Source organism: Aquila chrysaetos, chromosome 10 (genome assembly GCF_900496995.4).
Source record: "Aquila chrysaetos chrysaetos chromosome 10, bAquChr1.4, whole genome shotgun sequence".
Lineage (NCBI taxonomy): Eukaryota > Metazoa > Chordata > Aves > Accipitriformes > Accipitridae > Aquila > Aquila chrysaetos.
In genome coordinates this window covers 29,400,988-29,424,663 of record NC_044013.1, presented here as the reverse complement: position 1 = coordinate 29,424,663, position 23,676 = coordinate 29,400,988, and the positions used below count along the sequence as shown (strand labels likewise).

At 48.8% G+C, this 23,676-nt stretch overlaps 1 protein-coding gene across 1 annotated transcript in view; it reads right to left on the bottom strand.

The window, feature by feature from the left end:
* RYK (receptor like tyrosine kinase) overlaps positions 1-8,177 on the bottom strand; it is a 64,043-nt gene extending 55,866 nt beyond the window's left edge. The window contains exons 1-2 of the mRNA XM_030028714.2: positions 8,163-8,177; positions 7,928-8,126 (exon numbers count right to left, since the gene is read on the bottom strand). The gene's annotated coding sequence lies outside the window, so the exon portion shown is untranslated. The remainder of the gene's footprint in view (positions 1-7,927; positions 8,127-8,162) is intronic.
* Positions 8,178-23,676: the final 15,499 nt, after the last annotated feature.

The following is a 23,676-nucleotide window of genomic DNA, read 5'->3' as shown; positions in this document are numbered from 1 at the left end:
TACTGGTTAATTTAATTACGGCTATTCAACACTCAGTAAGTGGCAGTAAAACTCTAAAGCATCACATTAGTTTCATGCTGTTGCTTCTGCTCCCAGATCTCCAAAGCAGTCAGTGCAAATACATGAGTTATCCGCTTGAAAGAAGGACAAAGGCAGAGATGGAAGAGAAATAATGCGTTTGAAGCCTCTACCATCACGCCCTTTGTACCGCCACAAGACATTTTCAGAGAGTGCTAGCATTCATTCTTACATGGGAGCTGCTGGTGCTTCTGCCATTCGGGGGCAGGGGGAAGAAAAGGAAAAAAAAAAAATCATCAGGCACAACTCATTAAATGCACTTCACCCTTTACACACTCTCTGCTTTCACATTTGAGACCTCAAGCACAATTTTAGTACTGCACACTAAGTTACTAGAGGAATAGCCTCTAACTAAAGACCCTTCCACTGCAAGAAAAGTAGGAGCCTCAGTGATATTTCAGTCTGGATAGTTCAGGTAGGAATTAGTCATCAAGCAACCCCATTTTGCTAGAGCTCAGAACAACTGTGAACCAAGATACATTTGGAACTTGCCTCATTAATACAGCTTTTCCAGTATCCAAGCACAACTCTGAATAGCAGAAGGGGAGGAGAGAAACACAAGACTTCCCAAATACTTCATCTTTTAAAGTACCCACACACCAGAGTGTACAGTATAGCTGCCTCCACAGCTCCCACTCTCAGGAAAATGCCACACTGGGATTTTTCACGCATGTGAGCATGATCCTTATCTTTTGTATTTCCCTCTGCCCGGGTGGTGTTTAGGAGCAGTTTCAGTCCCTGCCTTCCTCCCAGTACAGCGAGTCCTTCTTGCTGGCTTTTCTCATGCATGCAGGGAGCTCTTTGCCTCCATTTCCTCTCCCTTGTTCCCATTCTGTCCACGCACTGGAGGGAGAGAGAGAGCATGTATTCGAAGAGGCCAAACAATCAACAACGATCAACAACATGCTGCCAAACAGAACGCAGGTGTAAAACCACAGCAGTGAGGAACACAGCTTTGGGATTTCTTTCCCGCCACACCCCCTGGCACCCCCATCAGCCTAGCCTTCAGTCTCAGAGGTCAGAATTTCTTCCAAGTCCCTGACACATGAATGTTGCAAGAGCCACAAACATTTATCACTAGACAGACCTTGGCCTCTTGGGAGCTGAAATGGCTGCTTCCTCCCAGGGCTGAGTGCAGACAGCACGCCGCGCGAGGAAGCCAAGCCGCCTGCTGTCCATGCAGTCTCTCCTGAAGAGCCAATCTGCAGAAGCAAATTGCTTTCTCGGGGTAGGATTCAGATGGAGCCCCCAGCATTTTTGAATCCTAACACACAAGCTGGTGTGATAAGCAGGCCACGGAAATCAACCACCCGTCTCTGCAACACCAAGTAGATTAATACACACAAGGGCATAAGTATTTCCCAGGCTTCCCTCTTAATGCAGTCACACTGAATAAATTATTTCAAAGCAAACCTGACCCAGGCTAGAAGCTGCCTCCACTGGCATTACTCCCAATGGCCTTCCACAGGCTCTTTCAAACTTCTAGGAGCATATTCTTCTGCCAGTTTGCAAGCATTACAAATATTGCAGCGGGTTTATATGACTACACACATCTCCAAAGAAACAGCTATCCACACGCTAGTTGAACTTTGCAAATTGAAAGTAAGGTAACAGAATGGAAAAGGACAGAGGAACCCCAAATGCAGCTTGTTCTCATAAACCTCAAAACAATACTGACATGAATCATGGTACTCAGTAAATCAGACAGACAAGGATCCAAGCGCACTGAAAGGCTCCAAAACAAAAACAGATTGCTCAGCTCCATGATGCAAGTTAACTTGTCACAACCTGCTGCAGCTTGCAAGTGGCCAGATGTTGCTGCATTCACCCTCCAAATGCCTTAATCCCTCCATTTCTCCAAAGCAGACTTGAGTGACATTCACCTGCAACACTAAAAAGCCCATCTAATAAGCACCAATCATGGACTATCATTAGGCTAAAGGGCTTTACAGGGCAAGGTAATAAAATAGTTATCCTAAAAACAGCACTTCCAATTAAGTGGAACATATCAGAATATTTTCAGGCCATCATCAGCAATTCAGTTTTGTTACAGTGCATGGCATCTGTCAAAATTAGAAGCTTGCTTTCCATCCAGCAGTGTGCACCTACAGTAATCTTTAAGTCCCTTTCAAACGGTAAAACGAAGCATTAACGTGCAGGTTTTTGCACTTCTGCAAAGACAGGCATGTGGACCATAGCAACACAACACTTATTTTTGCATACAACATGCAAAAAGCTACCATTCTTCAGAGTCAAGCACTTAAAAGCTAGAAAACTAAGATTTAAGAACATGATTATACAACAGAACCAGATTCTGAACTGCAGGTCACATACCACATAGACACTTGCTTCAGGAGCTTACGGTACTCAAACATACGCTCTTCAGTGGACACCTCATCCTTCTGCAGCTACACAGAGGTTCTTTGATTTTTTCTGTCCTAAAGAGGCACCATGTACAAGCACCTGTAAGTTACCCATCTCGCATGGAAATTTATCTTGGGTGCTACTAACAAAACTCACAGCACTAGCTCACTAGTGGTGGTCTAGGTAGTGATGCTGTCAAAGACAGGCATGGGTAGGCTTTTAACAAGGCCCTGAGGCGTTTCAAGAATCACAAGAAAGAAATACTTCAACCTTTCAATACTTTGAACATCCGGCTGATCCCAGCATGCTGAATTTCAGCTCCCTTTCATAACAAGGGCAACTAACCAGGTGACAGACAAAGGAACAAGAGGATTTCCAGTCACAACAAACGCAGTGCAAGCACCATAAAGCACTTTTGACATGAACTCCTGTTGCTCGCTCCCCAAAATAGTGACATTAAGCAACCGGTTCCACACTACAAAATTAAGACATCACTTGATCAACTGCTGCATTAAGTAGGAGATGTTTAATCTCCATCTGAAATTCACAAAGCTGCATTTGGTCAGTAATTTACCAGGGCTCTGCTCGGCCCTGGTGAGGCCACACCTGGAGTACTGGGTCCTGTGCTGGGCTTCCCAACACAAGAGACACAGAGCTACTGGAGAGAGTCCAGCAAGGACCACAAAGATGATTAAAGGGACTGGAGCATCTCTCCTATGAGGAGAGGCTGAGAAAGCTGGGGCTGTTCAGCCTGGAGAAGAGAAGGCTCAGGGGAATCTCATCAACATACACAAATATCTGAAGGTGTGTGCAAAGAGGACAGAGCCAGGCTCTTCTCAGTGGTACCTGGTGACAGGACCAGAAGCAATGGGCACAAACTGAAACACAGGAAGGTCCGTCCTGAACATCAGGAAAAATTCTTCTGCTGTGAGGGTGACTGAGCACTGCCACAGGTTGCCCACAGAGGTGGTGGACTCTCCATCCATGGAGATGTTCAAAAGCTTCTGGACACAGTGCTGGACAACAGACTCTAGGCAGCCCTGCTTGAGCAGGGGGCTGCACCAGATCAGCTCCAGACATCCCTGCCAAACTCAACCACTCTGTGAGTCAGCAGCACAATTTAAAAAACAAACAACCCACCCTCTGCTGTAACAGATTTTTGCATCAAGTTTGCATCTTACAATCAAGCAACTCATTTTAGTAAGCTGCACACTGGCTTCAAATGAAATTCTAGAACACGTAAGAAAAAGTCACATAAGTGTTATATTAATTTAACTCTGTAATTAAGCAAGTGCAAATATAAAACCAACAGAAGACAGCATTCAATATGATTACGCAGAAGAAACTAGGCCAAAGAATACTAAGTTTGCAAACTCAATGCAAACAGTGTAGGACTTCTGACTTTAAGATTCTCCTGTAATTCTGATTTAGCCCCCTCGTATGTATGCATTATGATAGCCCTTAGGTACGTCATAACATGGTATTTTCCCCCATGGGACTGAAGTCACATTTGGCATTCAAGCTAGACCTGTCTCTAAAAAGAACCAAAGCCACGTGATGACGAGGGCTATCCACAAGACCAATTTCACAGCTGAAAGGTACGTATTCTACAAAAAACCACCCCTGCAAGAACAGAAAGGATTGTCCTCACTGCTTAAGCATCTTGTTGCTGCCATGAACAATTACGCGCCATCTCACGAACGCCACAAAAAGAACTGCCTACAATGCAAGAAAAACTACTTAAGACAAATCCTCCCAGGCAGCTATTCATTCTGGTCCTCATACTCAGAGGGTATAAGCCAAGGTCTCCTGTGAGGCTGAGCTGCTGGGAACTCAAGGTCTAAGAGATATACCATGAATGCATTAAGTGCTAAATAATGCTCTGTACTTTAAACAGACCAGATAAAATCCTTAATTATTAAAGCTAGCTACCTAATATTAATGGGTGTTTTTCACCTTATTCTCTAAACCTTAATTCATTACCTGCAAAGCAGGGATACATGTGCCTTTATATCACAGCATCCTGTGAAAAGCAGATCAATGGAGCATTTCAACATTAGGCAAACACCACATTCTGATTTCACAGGAAAATTTGAATCAAAGCCACTAAATCAAGTACAGACCTACTGAATAACTCATCACTAATTTAATACCATCTGCCCTGCGTGTTTAGCATCACAGGGCTGTCGCTGGAAAAAAGTGATACGAGCAGGTGGTATTATCATGCCTATATAGTTAGCCACTCCATAAAACTAACACTACTTTCTTCAGGTTTATGCGCAGGCCAAAAAAAGATTGTCCATATGAACCAACTCAAAAAAGCTACAGATCACAGTGCCCAGAGAGTTCACGGACACCCCTAAAAAGGGTTGTGGTGCTCTGGATGTCTCTCTCCAGCAAGCAACACTTCTCTTCCTGCCCCCTGACTCTCCATCACCCTGTACCTCACCCGTGCTCTCACTCAAACACCTCTGGCTCCCACTGCCATCGTTGAAGTCATCTCAACCAAGTCCCCTTAACTAACTCCTCTCTCTCTCTCTCTTTCTACCTTTATCCCATCTATCACTGAATCCTGCCTGGAGTGAGTAGAATCTGACACATTCAAGTATGTGAAAACCACAATTTTTTTTTTTTTCCCCAAAGGCTTATAGTTTGGATGGTTGCGAACATTTTCCACGGGAATGGCAAGAGGTATTTCTGATGGAGACGCCATCTGCCTGCTATATAGCAAGTCCTGCTTTCAGACCACGAGAACTCTGCAGCTTTTCAAAATAAAAATCCATCTCACACAACAAGACAAGCCCGTTTTCTCTAGTTTTCTTCTCCATAAAGTTCTGAAGATTTCAAAACCATTCATCCTAAGGCAGACACATGGTCAGAATCACATAGCCTAATGGTGGAAATCTGGCATAAGCATACAGGAAAGTAGCGGGTAGTTTTCACTATAAACCATAGTATCTGTCCTGCCTCCACGCCACAGAAAGAACAGCAGCCACAAATAATCTTAAGCAAGTCTCTATTTCATTTACAAGAGCCACAACCTAATTAAAAACACAGGCCATGGTTCTGTAAGACACCGAACTCTGGTTTTGAGGAGAGCAGAAGCACTCAAATGTGCTGCTGAACTGGTACAGCCTCACTGGTGGAGAGACCACGTGTGGGTATGGCCCCGCAGACCTTACACCACACCCTGTGGATGCTCCAGCTTTGCACAGAGGACGCAGCATATCACTGTCTATGGCTGATTTAACACACACACAATCACGTGCTTACATTTGTTCCAAATCAAATTTGTCATCTAAAGATGTATGGGGATGATATTAAGAAGCATGAAAACACACCACAGGCTGTAGTAACTCCACATAACATTAGGGTTTATGAGCATTTCAGAAAGTCTAAGAGTTTTCTGTTCGACCACAGCAAGACAGTAACAGACAGAGTTTGTTTAGAAACAAAAGGTCAAAGAAACTAGCTTCTATATTAGCAGCTTCACTGAACCTAATGGTTTGCTTCACAAGCAACATCATTTTCCTATCCACTGTGAATGACTATTCCAGCATCCGCTGAACCCTGGCTTTCCTCAAAGAAGTTACAGAAGCTGAAACACCTCCCTGCTCTTTCAAAGTTCATGCACACCGATATGAGCACTTAAACCACAAACTTGATTGTATGTAAACACAATTCAGATACTACAAAACTGAGCATTTTAAAATTGCTTGTTTTGTTTTCAGAAGCATGAAAACGTGGAACAAACCTGTCCATCCCTTTGGACTTTGATTTGTCTGTGAGATTTGATTGCCTGTGTCTAGATGCCTCGTTAAACTACACCTTACCTACACCAGCTAGTACGTGTAAAGGATGCCCCTAAAATTAAATCTGCTCATGCCAACAACACAAGGTAAATCTTGAAAGTTTCATTTACGACAGATTTCTAGGGATCTGAATCCCACTAACTGAAAAAAGTGCCAGTTTATCTCCACATTAGACTCCAGTTTATCCAAGCTTTTGGGGTCGCAGAAGCAGAACTGATCCTTAAGTGTCAGATACTCAAAGTGATATAGAACAGCTACAGAAGGCCTGAGTAATAAGTGACTTTAGCCACATTAGCAACAGACACCCACAAGGGAGGTTCCAGGATGCAATTTAACTTAGATATAATAATAACAGCAGATCTTCCCTCCTCAGTTGCTACTCAATGATTAATAATTATGCTAGTAGACCATGGAAGTCTGAGCAAATCCAACTAATACGGATTTCAGGCACTAGACTTGGGGTAGCTCAGACCTTACGATTTGGTATTTCCAAGATTAACTACTTGTTTAGAAACTCAGCTAAACAGCAAGCCTGACATTTTTATCCTCTATCTCTAACAGAGCATCTGGCAGCAAGCACATGCAATGTAAAAATGACAGCAACAGAATACTAATCACCAGAGCAAGCCATAAGGGAAAAAATGTTTACAGTGTTATTCACTCACCAGGTCCCCTGACTTTGGCCAGCTACGTGCTTACAGTGTTCAAATTAACTGGAGATATTTTTATTTTGTCCATTTGATGCAAATACAGTCTTGCATTGCTTGTTTTTCAGCTTACAGAGATACAGGACACTTGATGAAAAACAAATCACTGGGGATACCAACCCATTTGTTTTGAGACTCCAGCCACCAACTCTAAACAAGAGCTTAAGCAAGCCAAAGCCTACAGAAAACAAATCTTTAAATCAGAGACTCTCCAAGCACAAAACTACGGTGAAAGCCTTCTGCAGCAGGCCAGATGAGGGACTTCATGAATTGTCTCCAAGTACTTCTGCAGCAATTGTCAGCCTGCCTAGAAATTAAGATTCCCTTCACACACGCACCCAAGTATTGCCAGGTCTCCTCTCTGCCCTCTGCCTTCCTAATTAAATCACAAGCCTGAACTCACCTCTTCCAGGGCTTACCCTGCTCCCACAGGGCACCATCCCCAGTCACTTGGACCTAGGGAACCCCTCACCATCAGTATAAAGCCCAGGACCCTTTCCTACCCGCAACCACACACACGCAGGGCAGCACAGAGACTCTTTCTTGACTCCTCAGACTCCTCCATTCTCCCCATGATACCCTGCTTCCCCATCCTACAGAACCCCACACAGAGCCCCCGATTCACCCCACCCAACCCCACTCCAGACCCATAGACCCCCATCCCCTCCTAAGCCCCAGGTCCTTCATCCCTGCTCACAGCCCTCTCCATCCTCCCCTACACCCCCAGACCTGCCTCCCTCGCAACAGTCCCACAGACATCCCCGTTGCCTCCTGGACCCCCACAGCCACCACCCCGGTCCTCCAGTCCCACTGACCCCCACCATCCCCACCCCAGTCCCACAGACTTCCCCCATCGCCTTCCCGACCCCCAAGCTGCCACCCCAACCCCACAGAACTCCCTTCATCCCCTTCTGGGCGCCCGGACCCCCGGCCCCCAGCCCACAGACGGCCCCGGCCCGCACTCACCGATCAGCCGGCGCACCTCCTCCTCGCTCAGGTAGAGGCTGAAGCTGGGCCCGGGACCGGCGGGGGGCCAGTCCGGGGGCCCCGCGGCGTGCGGGCCGGAGCTGGGGCCGGCCTGGCCCTCGGCGCCGGCGGGCAGGAGCAGCAGCAGCGGCAGGAGACGGAGGACATGGCGGCGCGGGCCCCGCACCCGGCAAGACCAAGACCACGACGACGACGACGACGACGACGACGACGACGACGACGACGACGACGGCCGCCGCCGCCCCGCGCCCGCCTCCCCCGGCGCCGCAAGGGGCCGGCCCCGCCGCCGCCGCCCCCCGCCGGGCTCGCGGCCCCCGCCCCGGCGCCCCGGCACCATCACTCCGCGGGGAGGCAGGCAGGCAGGGACCGGGGAGGGGGGGGTGGGGGGGGGAAGGCAGGGAGGGGACCCCCCCGCCCCACCGAACCCCTCACACGCCGCGACCGCCAGTCCCCGCCCCGCCGCTCATGGCTGCGCGCGCCCGACGCCGCCGCTGGCGCCGCTTCCTCCGCGGCGCCGCACGCCCCGCCCACGCCCCGCGCACGCGCGGCCGCGCGGCCCCGCCCCTCCAGCGGCGCGAGGAGCGGCCGGCGACAGGGTGGGCGGCCTCTCACCGCCGCCTCAGGACCCCTCCTCGGTCCCGGCTCGGGGGGGGAGCGGGTGCCCTCTCCCGCCGGGTGCCGGGGAGCAGGAGCAGGAGCAGGAGGAGGAGGAGGGGGTAGGCCCCGCCCGGCCCCTGGTTCCTGCGGGTGCCTCACAGTCTCAATGCGTGGCGCCTGGACGGTCTCTGGGCTCGTTCCTGAGGGAGCGCTGGAAGGGGGTGAACACCACACCGCAGGCAGCCTGCCGAATGGCCTCACGCTCGCCTTTAGCCCCCTACACGGCCCTCCTTCTCATCCATGCCATCTCGTCCATCCCGTACCTTTCCAGCCCCACAGTCTGTCCTGGTCATCTATCACAACCTGTCTTCGTCACCTACAGCCTACCCGGCCAGAGGTGGCCCGGCAGCCGTGTGTGCGTGGGCTCTTTGCCTGGCTGGAAATACTTTTGTCAAAACATCCCAGGAAAAGGTACCCTGAAGTAACTGACACCGATCAGAAAGTTACCTAGCTGGAAATACTTCTGGAATACCAGCATTTTAGTTTAAGAAAATTTCCTTTTTTGGTAATTTTTTCTAACCTTTGTGTACTGATGCTATGTTTAATGTTTTAATCTGCTTTTCTCTTTTATCTTGCCCTTACGCTCCTTTCAGAGCTAAGAAATAGCTGCAGCATTTCATTTCACTGTAACAAAGGAGGGCCTTTGATCTACAAAGGATGGTTATTTCAAGCCCAGCCAAGCCATTGCTGCCTATAATGATCCTAAAGTAAAATCTAAACTGTAAACACGTCTGCTGTGTTATAGTATGAGATGCCAGCAGCAGTGCTGCATGACAGCTGCTATACTTTGAAATAATGCAATAATAATCAAGTCAAATGACAAAAACAACATTAAATTCCAGCATGAGACTTTGAATCTCCTATACAAACATTCCTGACGTTTTCCCAAAATCCTCTTCTGTGCAGAATTTCAAAAGTAAGTACTTCTGTTGCAGTTTGGCACAAAACCCCGTTTCAAGATGTCCACCTTTCCCTGAAACGCAAAACTGCTGTTGCAATGGGCTCAGCAAGTGGATCTTGTTTTTCTGAACTGACGTCTGATCTAAATGCCGCCTGTTCCCTCACCCCTCCGGGCTGATGATGGAAGAGCTGCCTCCATCATCACCTTCCTACCTGCTTTTGGACCTGGCCGCTTTCCAGCTCCTCTGGACTCCCCAAAGAGCCATAATGGCTTCAGTCTTAGCAAATTCATTGCTGGTAGCGGCCTGCTTGATTGAGATTTTCAGCAGAAGTGTCACAATATTCATTTATGACCATTAAATCAGTTAATAGCTTTGAATTGTACATTCCCCTCTGACCTGCCAGGAGGAATTTCGTACCTATATAGGACACTGTGACAGAAGGATACTGCAGGCTAATTGGCCACAGAGGGTTTTTAATCAGCGAGCCTTTCAGCTCGTAACCCTAAGACTGGAAAGTGTGTAGGAAGTCCTGCTATTCCAATCACTGTGGCAAAAGAGAAATTGCTTGCACACATCCCCACAATAAACATCACTTACTTAGCAGCATGAGGCATAAAACAATAAAATGGCAAACTGAAAATAGAGTTGCAATTTACATGCAAGTCTTTAGTTGGGTGGATGTGGACCAGCCTGAACAGCATTGGTTATTGAGAGAGAGCCCTCCATACCACATGTTCTCCACAGACCATTTCCTCAGCCTCTAAACCCAAAGTCTGGGCATGTGTGTTTATTTGCCGTTCAGACATAGTCTAAATTTCTGACTCCTGGTATTTTCTAATGCACCTCACTTAGGGACTCACAGACAGCCAGGCAACTTGCAGTGTCTGATGTGATCAAAACCAAAACTGAGGCTCGTCTTTGGCTTAGGATTCCTGAACTGCCTGATAAAAATCATTGCAAAAGCATTCGCAAAACTAATACACTAAATGAGCATGAATTTGCACCAAGCTCTGTTTGAGAAATGCAGAGAATACAAAATTAGCCTGTTTCAGCAACAATCCTTGTTTAGTCTCTTAAAGACTCTTGTTCACAGTAGCACTAACCATGCTTCAAGTTGTGAGAACAGAAGGCTGTTAACATCCTGATAGCGTATCACTCAAAGGTAACTAGTACAGTGTTACCTCTTGCACTTATGGTATTTTCTCGGGCAGAGCCAATCTCACCTGGGTTTCAACAACGCACCCCTTGAAAGGCTTGCCCAGAGACCAAGCAAAATTTTGATAGCCTTCTCGGGTGAAGTTAGCAGACAGTTTACATGCTGAGATGCTGCCAAAGCCACCTGAGTGTAGGCATGGATTTCTCACTTTGAGACATCCCTGCTTCACTTCCAGTCTTTTTGGTGCAATGAAGGAACAGCAAGAAATTGCTGCTGCTCTCTGCAGGTAGGATGAGCCCAGCGAGACTGAAGAACGTGGTATAGGTACCAGGCAGGAGACAAACAACTCTTTTTTTTCCCATGGGCTTGTTGAAGACTTGGCAGAAGAGACAGGAAAATGCAGGCACTCCTCAGCTACAAAACAGACTGTAATGGTGACAGGACCCATAGGAAGCCCCACATGGTCACTGTGCCCTAGTTTCCCCTTAATCCATTTCTGGGCTGCCATTCTTTGTTGGGAACAAGGTGGCAATATCCATACAGCCATCCTGTCCACCGATAACGTTACTTTAACCTTAACCTCAGTCATCCCTGCGTTGGACACAGGGATATGATATTCAGCAGAAATGTAATATTCAGCAGAAGGACCCGTGCTAATTATTTTACTGCATTTCTTTTTAGTGAGTATGTAACTTGCCTCCTGGAAGTCACTGGCTGATTTTAACAAAAGGTCACCAAAACCACATAAACCAAACGCAAATAAACACATTCTTAGGACACATCTGCCAGCCTGCGCACAGACGCTTTTAGGGCTAAAGTCATTGCTGGTGTGTCTGTTCCATTATGCCCATGAAGCTGATAGCTTGCTGAGCCCTGAAGTTATAATTAAAATGCAGTCTGCTACACTTAGAAGAATAATCAGGGGTATTAGAAGTCAAAGGAAGGTTTCATGGATGTCAAGAAACATATCATTTGAAAAAGGTGAAAAATGCAACTCACAGGCCAGCTCAAATGCTAAAGATCTTCTGTTGATTTTTTTTGGCTGCACGGACTATTTTTGGCAGGATCGAGTTCACGGTCTTTCAAAACCATTCTGGGTAAGATTATATTGCAAGAGGATACACAAAGTCTCTCCATGGAAAGCTGCTAGCAATAGCTGTGAATTTACAGCACTTGTATGGAAAAGTTTTGCTTGGCTAGGCAGTGGGATGCATCATTGCTCGTGCTCTGAGCTTGATTGTATCAGCATTTACCACCACTGTGTCCCGAGAGGCACAGAAGAGCTGGTATTCATTTCTGGATGTAAAACAAATCTGCAAAAGCAAATAGCTGACAATTAATGGCACCAATGAGAAGTTGATATATTAGGACCTTATGGAAGATATATGATATAGGGATATTGCTGGAAGGTGGGAGACAGGGCTTTAGTAACGACTGCTCCATGTCCAGACTCGCTTACACACACTGCTGCGATAAAGGGTGGCTTTTCCCACCTCCTCTTTATGACTGTAAACGACTGTGTAACATTCCCTGTAGAGGAGAACTGGCCCCTTCACGTAGACACAGGAATGAAGTCCTTCTGCCTCTTTCAATCAGTCTTCGAAAATTTTTCCCTTCAGTTTCTCTTCTTTACGAGTACCAGGTGACCTCAGCACTTGGATGGCTTCCAACATGGCTCAAGAGCCTTCATCTCATGGCTTGTACAAACACCTCTGCCAGCCAGGCTTCTCCACAGAAATGCTGTGGAGCTTCGGCTTTGCTCATAGTCAGTCGTTAGAAATGGGCAAAAGATATTTCAGATTTGGGAGACCTAGGAAAAGATGTCATAACTGAGACTGTATAAGCACTAGGCTTTCTAAGCTCTTTAGTATTTACCTTCTCAGGCAACTTCTAAAGGGCTCTGTAGTGGCAGCAAGAACCCCTTTCCATGGGCAAGGACATGTGCATAAACTTCTGAGTAGGGATAAAACCCATTCATTTGCTGTGCTTCACCTGCTGCCTTTTCCTGAGCAGTGTTCCACTTCTGTCTTTCATGGAGCAAGGTGTCCCAGGGTTTCCAGTTCTCCTCTCTCATCTGGGTGGAACAGACTGGGGGCTTACTGCTCTTTTTCTCCCGCATCTCTAAATTTGCCATCCCTTTTCCCACAGCCCAAGGAGAACTGAGAATGAGGGAAGGGAGTACATATTGAATTGTATAAATAAATAGATGGCTTCACTCAGATCAGCAGTCACCCATGGACTCTTCCAGGGTAGGGAGGAGCTGAAATTTCAAAGTTCAAAACATACAGAACCAGTCCCCCCAAACTCTTTTTACCCCATCTCATCAACCATAAAAAGGAGGCACTAGCTGGGAGGGCTGGTGTCCCCTGTTCCTGGAATAGCAGAGACCCAGCATTGAGGCAAAGATAAAAAGCCTCAGACTTCCAGCCTGCTGCCCTTTGCAACAGATGTCTACTTTTTCTTTTTTTAATTTCTAATTGTGCGTGCAGGTCCATAAAGCTGCCTGTGAGAAGGAAGGGCAGGCTGGTCAGTCACTGCAGAGTTGGACCACTCAGGCTGGAATATATAAAGAGAGGAAAAGTTGCTTTCACAGCAGCAGGGGGATATGCCATATACAAGTTCCTGGAAATGTAGCATTTAATGGAAAAAACATCCTGGGAACATTAAGCTAACTGAAAGCTACTATGGCATTAAGCAAGCAGAGTCTGGAGGAAAGCAGAGCATCAGAATACGATTTCAGCATGTGGTTGTTAAGGCACATGCCATTCCTTTATTTGCCTTGTAAGGGTGTTGCACACCATGATATTGCTAAATATGAAATAAATTGTTTGCGTTTGGGGGCTGGTCGTGTCACCTCTTCCCTCCTCGGGACTCCCATGGGATGCTGGCTGGGGTGTGTGTCATCTGAAGCATTTTCCTTGCCAATAGATGCCAGGATTTGGGGCCATTTTAAGGCATGGATTGCACAACAAGGCTTGTAATGTTGTTACATTTTGTTCTGTGCTCAGACAATCAGAGCTGAATGCTCAGGTGAGAGTTGGTATCAGGACAGGCCAGAAAATGACAAATAAACCATTTTGATGACAAAATTGAGAGTAAATTGGAAAGAAGTCTGCTGGAGGAAGCAGAGAAGGCAAACAGGCACCTGAACCTGAGAGCTCCCTCCTGGCAGAGGGATGCCGGATCTCAGGAGCCGGCGATGGATACTGCCAGCCCCAGCTTGGTGGGAACACTTCCCATCTTACAGAATACCCCATCTCACCTTGGGTCAGAGGGTTTGTCTTCAGTACGGCTTTGTCTGGATCTGTGGCTAGCGCAAGCTGTCAGACCCAGTGTGCTCTGGACAAGACTGAAAAATATTGGGTTTTTTCTAGCTCATCAAAGGGCTGTTGCTGTTAAAATCAACCCCTGACCCCCGGTGTTAAAACCACCTTGGCACAAATGTCCTGAGAATCACTCGGTGGCAGAGACCCAAGACCAGCTCAATGGTGCTGCACCCCAGAGAGCTGCCTCGGGGGCAGCCTGGTGCTCCTGGATTTCTGTTTCCTGTTCAGTCTTTTGTTGGCTTTTCAGCCAACCTGAACCTGCAAATGAACCTTCAAAACTTGTCTTCAGGGGCTTTCTTACATCTCTGCTGAAACAACAGACCTTACACTGACTGTAGTTCAGCACATGACTCCAAATGCAGCACCCATCCTCAGAGAGCTCGAGCTTCCATGTGCCTTTCCCTTCTCCCTTGGGAAGTCAGCTGAACAGCAGTTATAAAGTTATGTGGTCATGTTTTAGAGATCACTTATGTAAGTTTTTTCCTGTGCTCTGGCAGCTTGAGCTGTTTTATGGTTTACCAGGGTCTTTCAGAGCCCCCACACAATAGGGGAATGGAGATAATTAGTTGTAGGAGTCACTGTATCCCACCATTCTTTTACAAAAGCACAATTGGAGCATTTGCCCAGGAAGTGGAAAATATTTTACTTCCTTTCTGGGAAAGTATCAAAATCCCCATTTTCACTAGGGTAAAAGATACTGTGAATGAGAACCAGAGAGAAGTACTGACCCGACTCACCCAGTTCACCAAATCCCACTCCCTCTACAGAAGACGTTGTGGAACCCCTGGACCCATCAAAGGAAGAAGCATGCGAGAGCATGACTCTCACACTCCTCTCAAGGTTTAGATTGTTTTGGGGAGCAGCGAGTCTGAATTTCTTTAGGCTGCAGAGACCTAATGCTTGTCTCCCATTTTCTGGCCAAGTGCCTTTGCAATTCTTGCAGTATCACCAGCACCAGCCAACAAAGTGGCTGGGAAAAAGCAAATCCCACTCACTCCTTGCCCACAGGGGATGAACAGACCCGTTTGCTAGCAAGTGTTTTGGACTCTGGATCTTGCATGGATGAAATCTCTTGCCTGCGATCCCAATTCAGATGCCCACACTCTCCTGCACGCTACAAATAAGCAGTTCCTAGGTGACTCCGACTCAGCAGGAGGAATACTTGGGAGATTTTTGCCTCTGCCCACACACCAGTGAGACACCTGGACTCCAGCTCTGATCTGTGGGCTGGGCACCTATGGTTAGATCCTGCAGATATGGCAGCAGTTAAGTTATTGGTGTAAGTATTGGTGTATTGGTGTAACATTCACTATGGTGAATGTTAGGTGGTACTAATGAACTCATTGTGGACAACAGGAACTTCCCGTGGCTTCTGGTGGCCTTTGGACCAAAGCAGAAGCTGTTCAAACTCACCAGAACCTGCCCATGGGGATGAAGGAGAGTACTGGTTATCGATTTCCTCAGCCACACATAGGATCTGAGTCAGTATTATATCGTGGCCAGTCTAAGGTATCTGCTTCTCTCCCCAGCCCTGGGCAATACTGTTACACCCTAAGCTCAACTGGACACCTTTTATTGAAGAGAAATATGTTTTACTTCTGAAAAACAGATTCCTGTAGCTGATATAGTCTCATGTAGATAAAACCAGATCCATTTTAATCATGCTTATGTTGCAGATCCCATAAGTCAGCTATTTTAATAGATTCTTTCTGCGTCCTTTTCTTTGGGCTTGGAATGTACTCAACACCAATAAACTGAAAGACTTAGCAGGATGTTTTGCCTCATTAAAATGCTTTGTGCTTTTGACTGTATTCTGTTTTTTACAGGGCTGCCATGTTTTCATAGATCCTCATCCTGAAAATGAGGTAAGGGTCAGGAAAAAGGCTGTGGAAAGACAACCTGGCCTCCTCCCATCCAACTGTTCCTGGGTGTTTTCAGAGTTCCCACTGGACCACTCATTCTGCAGCAGCTCACGCCACGTGAAGTCATGTATACCCCAAACTCCTTCCAGCAACAACAACAAAAAACCCCCAAACATTTTTTAAATGCTTTTCATAAAATAGCCAGTATTCCCACATAGATTTCAGTGCTGAAAAACCTTTTAAGGCCCCAGAGTCAGCAAGGAGGGATCCCATAAGCAGGCACTTGCTTGGGCTAGGTCTTGCCCCATCTTGGATGACAGCTTCCAAGAGTGGAGAAGTGATCTGCAGGACCCTTGCACATTTCCACAAGCTCGTTCCTCTGCTGGTTAACATTGTCACTGTTGTGACAAAAATCCCAAGCCAGGCATTTTCTAGACTAGGTGATTCAGCCGCAAGTCACTGACCTAACGGACTGCAGAAATGGAGAGTGTTTCTTTGCTGGATGCCTCCATTCTCCCTGCAAAGCTGGATTTTAGTCCAGCTGTGAGTCGTCCCCAGCTGCATGGCTCAGATGTTATTTCCACTCCTTGTCCAACATTCGCTCTTGATAGTCAGGTGGAGATTTATTGAGAAAGGGAGAAAGAGGCAGGGGACCTGAAGGGGCTGTGTCCTGCAGGGAGCAGGGATGGGCAGCTGTGGGCTCTCCCGTGCCCAGGCAGAGCAGAGCTGCCTCTCACCCTGATGCATTTTGCCTCAGCTTCCCCTGCCACCAGCTTTCATCATCTTTAAAAATCACCGGCTACTGGGAACTTTCTCACTTTGTGATCACCATGATTAGTCATTCCTCTCACATAAGCGAAATAAGCTCTGTTTCCTTGGCCTTTCCCTGTAAGGCAGAAGCCTGACCTCGATGGTTTCCACAGGTCTTATTTCAGCATTTTCCATTTATTTGGCTTCTTTATTGAGCTGCAGGTGACAGGACTGGACACAGCATCCAGTGATGGATCACAGAAATTAATTCTATCTCCCGTTTCCTACTGGAGGCATCTCCACACAGGTCGGGATGAGGGTTAGGTCAGGGGGAAACAAGCTTTCTGCTGTGGGTGCGGTGCTTAACATCTCTTGAACGGCACTAAAAGCAAAAGGCTGCTCTTGGAACACCATCTACAGGCGTTTTTATGGGGTGAAAGCCATGCAGAAAGTTTACAGTCATGCTGTTCAGCTTCAAGACTGCTCTTATTTTGGAATATTGGCATCTCACAGCTCATGTTAATAATCCCTCCTAGAGAGGGCAACAGATTCCCTACCCCTAATTTATAAGCCTTGTCTTGCACGTGCAGGCGAGAGCAGCAAGGCCCGCATTAAAGACCCATTATTGTGCGTGGAACGAAACCAGACAGGGAGAAATGCTCTGTAATGAATCATGCAAAAAAGCCCTCAGCTGGAAACCATCATTGCCACACTGAGACATGGGAAACCGTTGACTAAATGCAATTTATAAAGAGCCCTCCTGGCGTCGAATTGGTACTTGCAGCAAGGAGGGTGGTACAAGCAGAAGATTCGTCGTGCAGTTTTTAAGTACGGGAGGGCAGGTGTCTTCTGCATCCAGCTAATTTCGGTGCCATAACCGGACAGATAGAGAAGCACTGTGGCTGTGACAAGGGGTGACAGGTCCTTGCACTGGAGGGTTAACCTTCAGCAAGAACCTCCTGCTCGCTCGCTGTCCATCAAACCCCCCCGGCCCGAGGCTGCTTTTCACCATCCCCACGTCCGAGCCGTGCTTTGAAGACACCGCTCACCCCCGGCAGAGAGAAATGGGCCAGAATATCGACCACCGAACAGGCTTTGAGAGAACCCCGGTGCGGCGGAGGGGAGCGGGACACTAGGTGTCACTGCCCGCCCGGGCTGGCCGCCGCCGGGGCGGGTACCGCCTCCTCTCGGCGGCCGGTCGGGTCCCGCTGCACGGAGTTGGGGGGGCGGCGGGGAGTTACCCTTGCCAGGATGCCCGCAGGAGCGATGGGGTACCGTGAAGCCCCATCTCGCTGGGGGGGTCTGGCAGTGGTCCTTCAGGCAGGCTGAGTATAGACACAGGGCGGGGGGAGTGCTTCCCCCCCAGCATGGTCCCCGGCCACCCGCCGAGTGCTGGCAGTGCCTCTTTGCACTTGGTGTTAGGGTGCCTTGTTCTGCAATTTGGCCTTTGGCAAAGCCGTCTTTTCTCGGATTTCATCCCAAGGGAAAACGTGCTCCCGGCCCCAGCGAGGCCATAGTGTGGGGGCAAGCCGCGCGTAGCAGAGACTGTGGCACCCTCATTCCACGCCTGTATCTTGTAATTAACACCAAGGATGGGGAATCCTACAAGAGAATAAACATTGCTGCAGAGCCAGATTCCTCCCAGGAGACAGGAGTAGAGCCAAGGGTGCCATAACATTGCAGGGTTTTAAAACCAGCTGGGTTTTGGCACGCCTGGTGCTCCTGTGCGAACCCAAATTGGTACTGCAGGGGCAAACCAGCCAGATTTGCATCATCTTGGCCAGAGTGGGAACTCCAGGCTCCCGATGCCCTGCATTGCCTCTGCATGAGGAAGGGATGCTTTGCTGGAGTGTCACGGACACGAAGCGTGGGGAGCCATCCACAATCCTCGCAATCCGCGTGCTGAAACCTGCTCATAAAAACTTCCCATGGAGTGACTTTAAATACCCAGTGCACCGATATAAGCAAGTCCCTTCAGGATCAGAGGAACTAGGGATACCTGCCTGCATGCAGGTTTGCATCTCACCTTTGCTCGATCAATGACAGTAAGGCATATAAGCAAGTTCTGCCCTGGCTCAGCTGTGTTCTCACGCTGGAGCCAGCCACCGGCCTGTCCTTGCTTCGCCTCTCCAAGGATTTTATCTTGCTCATAGTTTATATCCTGCACTACTCTGCTTGCCAGCTCTGTACTGTGTCCCACTTGCTACCTATACCCCTGCTGCAATCCTGCCAGCAGCTCACCTGGAAGCAGACTGCCTTATGCAGCCAATGGGGGTGGGTTTCTTCCAGCACCTCTCAAGTGGTCCTGGAGCCCAGGACTAGTTTTTACTCATGTTTCTGAACAGCATGCAGTGCCGTTGAGCCCCAGCTGGTGCCAGGAGTCATGGTTTAAATAACACACAATAAATATTAGAATAGCCTGAGCTATGGAGAACTCCTCAGACACCAGTTTCTAAGGATGATCTAATACATTTCTTGGACTCGCTAGTCCTTCTCATTACTCTTCTGCATTTTTCCCCCCTGCTATTTTTCTTCCCTCCCAATAAAACGTTTTGGTTTTCTTCCTTTTTTTTTTTTTTCTTTCTGCTTGGGTCTCTGAAATATGCAGCCATGGCAACAAGCTGGAGGAGCAAATTCCCTGGGTTCGCCCGTGTGTCCTTGGGGTCTGGCAGGGAGCAAGGGGGCTGAATTCCAGCCATTCCCTCTCGCCGGGAGCAGTGTTTAGTAAACACAGGCGAGCACACACATGCTAGCCCCTGCCCAGCTCTGCCACACACCCGCCAGCACAGTAAAGGCTTTTCTGTAGGCTTAGCACGTCTCCTCCTGTCCCCCCGGACAAAGCGGCACCCCTCTTCCCAGCACCATTCAGGGCTGGCATTTTTTGGGAGCAGCATCGGCGAGGAATGCAAGCCCTTGGCATCGGGACAGGAGCTGACATTCCCGGCCCTGAGCTGAAGAATGTGGACATAGTGTCCGCTCCAAACTCCAGCTCTGGAGTTCATTCACCCCGCGCCCTGGGCGAGGGGGACGCTGGGGCTCAGCCCTCGGTGGCAAGGCTGCTGTAACCTGGGGGCTGATGCACTCCCCCATCACCTCCAGGCACTCAAAGGGTCTCCCCACACAGGCCACATCTTGCTAGGTCATCTGGGGAATTGCTTGTCCTTGTTTTGGTGGCTCTGTGGCCTCTGCACCTCAATCTGCAGATACATCAGTCTTTTCTTGGAAAAGTTGGGAGAACATGAGGTGCACTGGATGCTGCTGGGTGAGTTGGTTTCAATGCAGCAGGCAGCTCCAAATCTGGAGAAGGCAAACCCATCCCTGGTGGGCTGGTGGCAGGGATGCTGCGGTCAGGCAGCAAAGTGGGGACCACCATTTAGGAACCGAGCACCCTGGTTTGATGGGTGTTACTTAAAGACCCGAAAAAGGCAGTGCAGGCTGAAGATCTCTTGAGGTTTCTATTAAGGAGAGCTGACCGGCTTTAGTGTCTGTACTGTGGCAGAAACCAGAATTGAATTTAAATTCAAGGCCTAAACCCATTGCTAGCTTTCAGCTCATCTTTCTAAGGCAAACAAGGGTGTTATAATTCCCCCTGCCCCTCCGACACACCCAGGCGAAGGCCGGCAAGGGCTATTTATACACTTTATAATGTTACACACTGCTTGGATTACCGCATGGCATCCAGTTTGTTTGGAGCAGGGTCTCATGAACCAGAATAGTTTTGCATTAATACAGTTCTCACCAGTTCATAGGTTTGAAATCAGATATGACGGAGTTACTCGCCATTTACTTAGACTGGATTGTATAGAGCTTTGTGGCTTAAAATAGCAAAACTTCAGCAATAACAATGATACAACATGGTTCAGACAGAAAGATCCCCGGTGTTTCACTACCCTGTTACATCAGCATTATGACACCAGGGAAATGCTGCTCATTCCACTGGTTTTCAAGGTCGGTGAAGGCCCAAGATTGCAGGGAAGCTGAGAAAGTTGGGCAGTTTTGAAAGAATTTGCAGAATTCTCATTTTTTAACAACACCAGAATATGAGAGAAGGGTTATCCCCAGCCCCTGGGAAACTGTGGTTCGAGAACAGGATAAAATGAAAAGAGGTATCACAAAATCCACCTTGGTTCTGCTCCCGGGGAGGGGGTGACTCTGACAACATCCTCCTGACCCCCTGTGCCGGGGATTGAGCTCAGCAGCAAACACCCCATGTGGGACCACAGGCTGACCCGATGTTCCCGGGATGTTCGGCAGCACAAGCTCCCATACCTCCCCTACCTGCTCCAGCTTCTGGAAGGTTTCCAGGTGTTGCACAAAAGCAAAGCACCAGCAGTTTGTTGCAGAACCTGAAGGAAGAGGCAGCACTTGCCTTGGCACGTTGGAGCCAGCCAACACATTTGAGTCATGCTCTTAAAGTCAAGCTCAGGGAGCATCTAGCGTTACCCAGCAAATTCTTGTCTGCAGGAGGGAAGAGTGACTGTTCCTGAGCCCTTGATATGTCCATGGGTAGCACAATCAAGCCCATGGCTTTCAGTTGTCAGAGCCTGCTGTTGAGTTGACCCATGTGCCAGGCTACCGAGGACAGGAGGAGAGAGGGGCTGAGCTGCAGAGACCCGTTGCACCAAAACAACATCTTCAAGGGAAAGAAAAGCCCAGAAAGCAGATCCACTGCAAAGGCCATCTGCCCCCATTCTTCCAGCAAAGGAAGGGACTGAGCTTGGTTTGGACCAACAGTCAGAACAGTCTGTCCAAATGGAGATGCTTGGGAATGCTCTGCCCGTGCTGAGCATTCAAGGGTTAAGCTTGGTGTTTGTTTTACGGTGGTGGAGCTCACCCTGGCATGCTGCTGCTTTGTCACCCCAGGATTTTGTTCCCTGGTGCGTGAGCAAAATCTGACAGTCGGGGAGATGCACAGCTGTGCTTCGGTTGTGCAATGCAAAGCTGTGCGTGGAGGCAGCAAGAGGGATCCACAACACAACAGGAGCCTGTACGCTCATGATTCCATTCTTAAGTATTTGTGCCATGGTCATGCCAAGGATCCCTAGTTCTAGCACCACTGATCCCCAGTGCTGGAGCCAGGACAGGCTGTGGAGCTGGAGATGCTCCAGATTCGGAGTCGTTTTCAGTGCTCTCCCACCTGCCAGGGCACCAGCCTCCAAGGGGCAATGGGAGTGGAGATGGACCGTGGAATGTAGATGGCGTTTGGACCATGGGAGTGGAGACAGTACTTGGTGGAACATGAAGAGCATGTGGATTGGAAGGGTTGGGGCTGGTTCTCCTGTCTGGAAGCAAGCTGAAGCTAAGGGGAGTGATGTGATGTCATACTTGCTTTACCACAGAGTGATGCTTTCTGCAAAAGCAAGCCTACCTTCTGCCCATGGTGCAGCAGTCCCGAGGGCGATGCCCATTGCCCCTCACTCCTGTTCCTCTGCAGCACAAATGCCCACAAAGCCACCAGCTGCTTCCCTGAGCTCAGCTGCAGCCGTGGCACACACATCCCTCTCCTGCATGGGTTGTCTTCTCTCTTACAGTCCTTTCAGACCTTGCAAAGCCAAAGTGGGCTCTCCTGTGTTAGCTGCCTGGCTTCCCTCGCACCCTCCTGGCTGCAGCTCCATGGCAGGGCAGGGACTAGCTGCCAGCTTGGAGCTCGCCCAGCAGCATTGCCAGCAAATGCCTGGCATAGAAGAGGAGGACAGCAGGGATTACGCCCTGCAAGCAGCGATAAACAAGAAAGCAGAGCGCAAAAAAAAAAATTGCCCGGGACTTGCAATCTGGTCTTCCCGACCTGCCGGTAAGCCCTGCGTGGGGAGGCTGGGATGCTGGGTGATGATGAGCCTTCCTCCCCACCGACCCATGGTCTTGCCCAAGCGAGGTCAGCTCTGTGCACTGCTCAGCCTCAGAGCCAGCCGAATGTGGAGAAGAAAAAACAATGCTGCTGGTTAAACAGACACGCCATAAAGCCAAGCAAGATGGGGAAAAAAAATGAATGGAAGAGGAGCAAGGACCAAGGTGAAAACATAGGAGCTCTTGGGCAAAAGTGAATTGTGTTTGGACCCCAGAGAAGGAGCCTCCCGGGTGCTGGAGACACACATTTAACTCTGCAAGGACACAACCCGAAATAGCCGCCACGGGGTAATGTTTCCATGGTGGCTCTGTTCCGGGATGGAGCCACTCCTGGTCTGGCACATGGGGCAGCAGCTCAGGAATAGCCCCAGCTGGTGAGCGCAGCCCTGGTGTGCTTTCCTGCATGGAGACGACCTCGCTCACACCATGAGCATCTTCCCTGCCCGGCTCCAGCCAACGTTCTTCAGGGAGGACCTGGGAGAGGGACCCGCCTGCCAGTTTTCCGGCTGATTTCATTTTCTTAGAATTTCCTCTGTTGGTTCCGTTTCTTTTTCTTTAATCCCACTCTTTTTTTTTTTTTTTTTTGGACAGCTGGAAAAAATAATATGTTTTTGTTGCCCTGGAAACGTGCTCCTAAACTTTCGGTGGGTCCGAGACATGCCAGGAGTTCCAGGACGGACAGTCACGGTGGCAGAGACTTGCCCTCACTTCCCGAAAGCAACAGGCACTGCTCTCCAGCGGGTCCAGGCACACGTGGCCCTGACCTACCCTCTGTGCCGACCCCTGTTTACTCGGCAAATATGGCATTGCTTACAAATCGCTGGGGCATGCCATGGGATCGCAAGGCTGGGCTCCGCCAGCGTAGTGTTACTTCATGCTGGACCCTATGCAAGAGGAAAAAGAAAAAAAAGGATCGCACTTTAAGGCTGTAAAAATGCGGGTGGGAATATTTTCCAGCCTGTGTCATTTTCCATCAAGGCCAAAATTCACATTCTGCCTCTTGCTGTTTGTGTTTTTCTCCCTAAAACTCTTTTTCTTTTTTTCATTTAAGGCTCTGTAATGCCTTTCTCACCCCACTCCCTGCAGCTTCCAGCCTGCACCGATAGGAGGGAGCATGCAGGGCAGGCGGCTGGGGCAGCCGGGCTCCCTGGGGAGGGGACACACAGGGAAGGGGGTCACCCCCAGCACCCGCTGTGGGGACCGGGCATCTCTCCTCTCCTGGCTCTGATGG